At 40.7% G+C, this 8,582-nt stretch overlaps 2 non-coding genes across 2 annotated transcripts; both read left to right on the plus strand.

The window, feature by feature from the left end:
- The first annotated feature begins 281 nt into the window (after positions 1-281).
- Positions 282-2,263, plus strand: LOC119562512. The gene has a single exon (XR_005221873.1). It is a non-coding gene; the product is annotated as a small subunit ribosomal RNA (ribosomal RNA).
- A 659-nt stretch (positions 2,264-2,922) lies between these two features.
- LOC119562521 lies at positions 2,923-3,101 on the plus strand. The gene has a single exon (XR_005221877.1). It is a non-coding gene; the product is annotated as a 5.8S ribosomal RNA (ribosomal RNA).
- The last annotated feature ends 5,481 nt before the right edge of the window (positions 3,102-8,582 follow it).

The raw sequence follows: 8,582 nt of genomic DNA on the forward strand, positions 1-8,582 counted from the left end.
TATGTCGAACAAAAAAGATATTTTAGAATGAAATATGCAAATATAAAGAAAATTATTACGTATTACGAAAAAAAATATTGTGTTTTGAAGACGGGGATTCTTTTTAACATCAATAATTAAAAAACTTGTTATTATTAGTGGCGGAACAAGTATATATTGTGAAAACAACAAACGTATACGAATGCTATATAAAAATGGCCGTATTCGATAGAAAACAATCTATAAAATTTATATTGCTAATTTCTATTCAAAAATATGAATGAAATATGAATAAAAACATTATTCTGGTTGATCCTGCCAGTAGTTATATGCTTGTCTCAAAGATTAAGCCATGCATGTCTAAGTACACACGAATTAAAAGTGAAACCGCAAAAGGCTCATTATATCAGTTATGGTTCCTTAGATCATTAACAGTTACTTGGATAACTGTGGTAATTCTAGAGCTAATACATGCAATTAAAACATGAACCTTATGGGACATGTGCTTTTATTAGGCTAAAACCAAGCGATCGCAAGATCGTTATATTGGTTGAACTCTAGATAACATGCAGATCGTATGGTCTTGTACCGACGACAGATCTTTCAAATGTCTGCCCTATCAACTTTTGATGGTAGTATCTAGGACTACCATGGTTGCAACGGGTAACGGGGAATCAGGGTTCGATTCCGGAGAGGGAGCCTGAGAAACGGCTACCACATCTAAGGAAGGCAGCAGGCGCGTAAATTACCCACTCCCAGCTCGGGGAGGTAGTGACGAAAAATAACAATACAGGACTCATATCCGAGGCCCTGTAATTGGAATGAGTACACTTTAAATCCTTTAACAAGGACCAATTGGAGGGCAAGTCTGGTGCCAGCAGCCGCGGTAATTCCAGCTCCAATAGCGTATATTAAAGTTGTTGCGGTTAAAACGTTCGTAGTTGAACTTGTGCTTCATACGGGTAGTACAACTTACAATTGTGGTTAGTACTATACCTTTATGTATGTAAGCGTATTACCGGTGGAGTTCTTACATGTGCTTAGATACTTGTATTTTTTCATATGTTCCTCCTATTTAAAAACCTGCATTAGTGCTCTTAAACGAGTGTTATTGTGGGCCGGTACAATTACTTTGAACAAATTAGAGTGCTTAAAGCAGGCTTCAAATGCCTGAATATTCTGTGCATGAGATAATGAAATAAGACCTCTGTTCTGCTTTCATTGGTTTTCAGATCAAGAGGTAATGATTAATAGAAGCAGTTTGGGGGCATTAGTATTACGACGCGAGAGGTGAAATTCTTGGACCGTCGTAAGACTAACTTAAGCGAAAGCATTTGCCAAAGATGTTTTCATTAATCAAGAACGAAAGTTAGAGGTTCGAAGGCGATCAGATACCGCCCTAGTTCTAACCATAAACGATGCCAGCTAGCAATTGGGTGTAGCTACTTTTATGGCTCTCTCAGTCGCTTCCCGGGAAACCAAAGCTTTTGGGCTCCGGGGGAAGTATGGTTGCAAAGCTGAAACTTAAAGGAATTGACGGAAGGGCACCACCAGGAGTGGAGCCTGCGGCTTAATTTGACTCAACACGGGAAAACTTACCAGGTCCGAACATAAGTGTGTAAGACAGATTGATAGCTCTTTCTCGAATCTATGGGTGGTGGTGCATGGCCGTTCTTAGTTCGTGGAGTGATTTGTCTGGTTAATTCCGATAACGAACGAGACTCAAATATATTAAATAGATATCTTCAGGATTATGGTGTTGAAGCTTATATAGCCTTCATTCATGGTGGCAGTAAAATGTTTATTGTGTTTGAATGTGTTTATATAAGTGGAGCCGTACCTGTTGGTTTGTCCCATTATAAGGACACTAGCTTCTTAAATGGACAAATTGCGTCTAGCAATAATGAGATTGAGCAATAACAGGTCTGTGATGCCCTTAGATGTCCTGGGCTGCACGCGCGCTACAATGAAAGTATCAACGTGTATTTCCTAGACCGAGAGGTCCGGGTAAACCGCTGAACCACTTTCATGCTTGGGATTGTGAACTGAAACTGTTCACATGAACTTGGAATTCCCAGTAAGTGTGAGTCATTAACTCGCATTGATTACGTCCCTGCCCTTTGTACACACCGCCCGTCGCTACTACCGATTGAATTATTTAGTGAGGTCTCCGGACGTGATCACTGTGACGCCTTGTGTGTTACGGTTGTTTCGCAAAAGTTGACCGACCTTGATTATTTAGAGTAACAAGGTTTCCGTAGGTGAACCTGCGGAAGGATCATTATTGTTTAATATCCTTACCGTTAATAAAAAAATTTGTTTTTATTATAATAATATAATATATTATAGTAATACAAATAAAATATAAATTGCCAAAAATATGATCTTTTATAGATCAAATATAAAATTTCGAACAAGCAAATCGAAATAATAATTGTAATAATAAATATATTATTGCATTAAATAAGAGATAAATAAATAAGCAAAAGCAAACAAATAACAAATTCGAACAAGCAAATCGAAATTATTAAATTTATTTAATATTATTATTATATTGTATATTAAATGCAATTAATTAATAAAACACTGTGTGTATATGGACCATAATATACACGCGTTGCGATATGTATTGTTCATCTCAGTTATGCGCATACATTGGATAATGCAACAACCTAAAATGTACAATGTTGTACCTGATTATTACAGGTTAATGTTTTATATAAATTTCAATATATATCGCTAAAAAAAAGTATTAATACCGTAAATGCCATTTAAAAAATACTTGATATATTATTGGTTATATGAAACTAAGACATTTCGCAGCATTCGTTTTAGGTATAAAAATCAATTTATTGAAGGAATTAATATATACCAGTAAAATGGTGTATTTTTAATTTCTTTCAATAAAAACATATATGACAAAATTACCAAACCAATATATAAAACTCTAAGCGGTGGATCACTCGGCTCATGGGTCGATGAAGAACGCAGCAAACTGTGCGTCATCGTGTGAACTGCAGGACACATGAACATCGACATTTTGAACGCATATCGCAGTCCATGCTGTTATGTACTTTAATTAATTTTATAGTGCTGCTTGGACTACATATGGTTGAGGGTTGTAAGACTATGCTAATTAAGTTGTTTATATAAATTTTATAATGAAATTTTATAAGCATATGGTATATTATTGGATAATAATAATTTAATTATTATATTATTCATAATATTAACAAATATATGAAAAACATTATCTCACATTAGTAAATAATTTGAATGTGAAAAACGAAGAGAAATATTTTCTTTTTCAATCAAATAATACTGAGAAATGTCTAGCATAAAAAATTTATCTAGAATTGTCTCTTATTAAAGATTAGTAAATAGAAAGCCGTTGACAATATTATTATTCTTCGTTGATTCGTTAGACCAAACAAATGCCATACAAATATATAAAATATATAACGAATTTAATAAAATGTTTTATCATTATATATAAAGAATTAATTGCAAAAAAAGTTATACACAACCTCAACTCATATGGGACTACCCCCTGAATTTAAGCATATTAATTAGGGGAGGAAAAGAAACTTACCAGGATTTTCTTAGTAGCGGCGAGCGAAAAGAAATCAGTTCAGCACTAAGTCACTTTGTCTATATGGCAAATGTGAGATGCAGTGTATGGAGCGTCAATATTCTAGTATGAGAAATTAACGATTTAAGTCCTTCTTAAATGAGGCCATTTACCCATAGAGGGTGCCAGGCCCGTATAACGTTAATGATTACTAGATGATGTTTCCAAAGAGTCGTGTTGCTTGATAGTGCAGCACTGAGTGGGTGGTAAACTCCATCTAAAACTAAATATAACCATGAGACCGATAGTAAACAAGTACCGTGAGGGAAAGTTGAAAAGAACTCTGAATAGAGAGTTAAACAGTACGTAAAACTGCTTAGGGGTTAAGCCCGATGAACCTGAATATCCGTTATGGAAAATTCATCATTAAAATTGTAATATTTAAACAATATTATGATAATAGTGTGCATTTTTTCCATATAAGGACATTGTAATCTATTAGCATACAAAATTTATCATAAAATATAACTTATAGTTTATTCAAATTAATTTGCTTGCATTTTAACACAGAATAAATGTTATTAATTTGATAAAGTGCTGATAGATTTATATGAATACAGTGCGTTAATTTTTCAAAATTATATAATGGCATAATTATCATTGATTTTTGTGTTTATTATATGCACTTGTATGATTAACAATGCGAAAGATTCAGGATACCTTCGGGACCCGTCTTGAAACACGGACCAAGGAGTCTAACATATGTGCAAGTTATTGGGATATAAACCTAATAGCGTAATTAACTTGACTAATAATGGGATTAGTTTTTTAACTATTTATAGCTAATTAACACAATCCCGGGGCGTTCTATATAGTTATGTATAATGATATTTATATTATTTATGCCTCTAACTGGAACGTACCTTGAGCATATATGCTGTGACCCGAAAGATGGTGAACTATACTTGATCAGGTTGAAGTCAGGGGAAACCCTGATGGAAGACCGAAACAGTTCTGACGTGCAAATCGATTGTCAGAATTGAGTATAGGGGCGAAAGACCAATCGAACCATCTAGTAGCTGGTTCCTTCCGAAGTTTCCCTCAGGATAGCTGGTGCATTTTAATGTTATATAAAATAATCTTATCTGGTAAAGCGAATGATTAGAGGCCTTAGGGTCGAAACGATCTTAACCTATTCTCAAACTTTAAATGGGTAAGAACCTTAACTTTCTTGATATGAAGTTCAAGGTTATGATATAATGTGCCCAGTGGGCCACTTTTGGTAAGCAGAACTGGCGCTGTGGGATGAACCAAACGTAATGTTACGGTGCCCAAATTAACAACTCATGCAGATACCATGAAAGGCGTTGGTTGCTTAAAACAGCAGGACGGTGATCATGGAAGTCGAAATCCGCTAAGGAGTGTGTAACAACTCACCTGCCGAAGCAACTAGCCCTTAAAATGGATGGCGCTTAAGTTGTATACCTATACATTACCGCTAAAGTAGATGATTTATATTACTTGTGATATAAATTTTGAAACTTTAGTGAGTAGGAAGGTACAATGGTATGCGTAGAAGTGTTTTGGCGTAAGCCTGCATGGAGCTGCCATTGGTACAGATCTTGGTGGTAGTAGCAAATAATCGAATGAGACCTTGGAGGACTGAAGTGGAGAAGGGTTTCGTGTGAACAGTAGTTGATCACGAGTTAGTCGGTCCTAAGTTCAAGGCGAAAGCCGAAAATTTTCAAGTAAAACACAAATGCCATACAAATATAATTATATTATATAAATCAAGCTAATTAATATACTTGAATAATTTTGAACGAAAGGGAATACGGTTCCAATTCCGTAACCTGTTGAGTATCCGTTTGTTATTAAATATGGGCCTCGTGCTCATCCTGGCAACAGGAACGACCATAAAGAAGCCGTCGAGAGATATCGGAAGAGTTTTCTTTTCTGTTTTATAGCCGTACTACCATGGAAGTCTTTCGCAGAGAGATATGGTAGATGGGCTAGAAGAGCATGACATATACTGTAATAATATGTTATAAGGATTGGCTCTGAAGATTGAGATAGTCGGGCTTGATTGGGAAACAATAACATGGTTTATGTGCTCGTTCTGGGTAAATAGAGTGTCTGGCATTTATGTTGGTCACTTGTTCCCCGGATAGTTTAGTTACGTAGCCAATTGTGGAACTTTCTTGCTAAAATTTTTAAGAATACTAATTGGGTTAAACCAATTAGTTCTTATTAATTATAACGATTATCAATTAACAATCAATTCAGAACTGGCACGGACTTGGGGAATCCGACTGTCTAATTAAAACAAAGCATTGTGATGGCCCTAACGGGTGTGGACACAATGTGATTTCTGCCCAGTGCTCTGAATGTCAAAGTGAAGAAATTCAAGTAAGCGCGGGTCAACGGCGGGAGTAACTATGACTCTCTTAAGTTCACGTTCGGCAATAGAAGAGTATTGGGCAAATAGATTGTTCGTGTCTGTTGATGGCAACGGTCTCCGTGAAGCGGGCCATTATGGTCCACAACACGGATGGGTCAGTCAACCCACGCGTTTGCTAACAGGAAAGGAATATAGAGACGGAATTAAACTGCGGATAAATGCCCTACCCACGAAGTCTCGTACTACGAGGGGAAGGCACGAATTGGATCGACAGTGTCGTGCAGGATGTGATGCTCCCGAAACATCAAACCACATCATGCAAAAATGCTATCGCTCGCATGGGAGGCGGGTAGCTAGACACAACTGCGTAGTAAATCGAATCAAGCGGGGACTTGAGGAGAGAGGCTGCGTGGTCATTGTTGAGCCAAGTCTGCAGGGCGAGTCCGGCCTCAATAAACCCGACCTGGTGGTACTCCGACCAAATCACATTGATGTGATTGACGTTCAGGTGACAAATGACGGACACTCTTTTTACGATGCGCACCAGCGCAAAATCCAAAGATACGATACCCCGGACATAAGACGCGAATTGCGGCGCAAGTTCGTAGCGACAGGTGACATAGAGTTTCACTCTGCCACAATTAATTGGAGAGGGATCTGGAGTGGTCAATCCGTAAAACGGTTGATTGCGAAGGGCCTTCTAAATAAATATGATAGCCATATCATATCTATACAAGTAATAAGAGGTAGTCTTGGCTGTTTTAGACAGTTCATGTATTATAGTGGATACTCAAGAGGCTGGACGTAGCTTATGCCCTTGGTTCAAATATATATGCCTGCTGCCTAGGCACACCATAAATTAGGCACAAACATCGCACAACAACAGCATGTAAGGATGGTTTTAGTACGTAGGCGTTGTGGAACCCTCAATGTGAAGAAGGTTCAGATAGAGCAATGAATCGTACATAACTAGACAAACTGAGACCACACAAGGTGTTGGCAGACCTAGTATCTTTCGAAGATTTCCATACCTTAGCAATCAAAAAAAAAAAAAAAAAAAAAAAAAAAAATAGCCAAATGCCTCGTCATCTAATTAGTGACGCGCATGAATGGACTAACGACGGACGTGTGTTTTTTCGTGGTCCCAATCAGTCGGTCATATCTCGGAAAGTACGTGGTGTACAAAGTTAAAATTTGCGTCAAAATTCGTGCCTTTGCGAAAGAAGTACGGTGGTGCAAAAACATTTTGGAAAAGTCAGTGGTGAGCGGAGTAATCGGAGTTTTCCTTTGTGGAAAATTACACACGTGCGCGCGCCGCGTGTGCTTGGAGAGCGCTTTCGAGAGAGCGCTTTCGTGAGAGAGCTTTCGCGAGAGCGTTTGGCATCAGGTGTTCCCTCTCGCGTGATTCCTCTCGCGCGTCAGCTGTGAGTGTACCGCCTAAGCTTTCTTATCGGGTAAGTGAGCTTGCTCGAGGAAAAGTTAAGAGGGTAGGTGGGCGATGGCTCCATCTCCGATGGAGACGGAGGGTGGATGCTCGGGCAGCGAATCTGCCAGCAGTCGAGGTAGCGTCAGTGTTGGACGAAAAGGCCGCCCGAAGGGGAAGCGTGGACGAGGTGCTGCCGCACGGGATGCCTCGCAGGCAAAAATTGTTGCCGTGGATGGAGTTGGAGGCGGGCCAGAGCCCCTTGTAGAGGAGACGCTCTCCTCTCTGGAGATGCCGCCGCCGCCCGCTCCCGCTGCTCGCGTTGCTTCCGCCGCTACCGCTGCCTCTGCCGACGCCGACGTCGCTGCTAGTGCTGCCGTCGCTGCTAGCGCCGCCGTCGCTGCTAGCGTTGACACCGCTGCTAGCGCTGACGCCGCTACTGTTGCCGCTGCTGGAGACGTTGCGAAATATGACCACGCCATGGAGGTTGTGAGGGGTGGCCCCGGACGGATTTCCGCGGAAGTCGCGAAAATTCGGACCGAGGTCATACTCGATACCAGCGTTATCGTGAGGAGCTCCACCAGGGAGCTGCTACTCGTTGTGGCCAAATATGAGGCCCTCATCTCGGCGCTCACGCTGCGTAACGCGGTCCTGGAGGACAGACATCGGCAGTCTAAGAATGCACCACTGCCGCCACCGCCGCCGACTACCCAACCTGCTGGCCCGCGGATGCCCTCTGCATATGCCTCTGCATATCCAAGCCTCCCGATGCCATCCGCCGTTCCGGTCCCGATGCCGCGAAAACCGCGCGAGACCTGGTCGGCCATTGTCCACAGTTCCGACCCGAAAATTTCGGGTAAGGAGCTGGCGGACAAAGTCAGGAAGGAGATTGCTCCCTCGCTAGGAGTGCGTCTGCACGAGGTGAGAGGGCTGGCGCGTGGCGGTGCCATCATCCGCACCCCATCGTCCGGCGAGATACAGAAGGTGGTCGCGAACAAAAAGTTTGTAGAAGCTGGCCTAGAGGTCAAACAAAGCCCAGCGCAAACGCCAAAAATAGTGGTCAGCAACGTTGACACTGCGACGCCGCCGGATGAGTTCATGAGCGAGTTGTACAAAAACAACTTCGCTGACAAGATGAGCCTGGAGTTGTATAAAAAGCAGGTGCGACTTAAGAAGTCGTGGTCGCAGGCGGACGGCGCCACAGTTAA

This window comes from Drosophila subpulchrella, unplaced genomic scaffold (assembly GCF_014743375.2).
Source record: "Drosophila subpulchrella strain 33 F10 #4 breed RU33 unplaced genomic scaffold, RU_Dsub_v1.1 Primary Assembly Seq53, whole genome shotgun sequence".
NCBI lineage: Eukaryota > Metazoa > Arthropoda > Insecta > Diptera > Drosophilidae > Drosophila > Drosophila subpulchrella.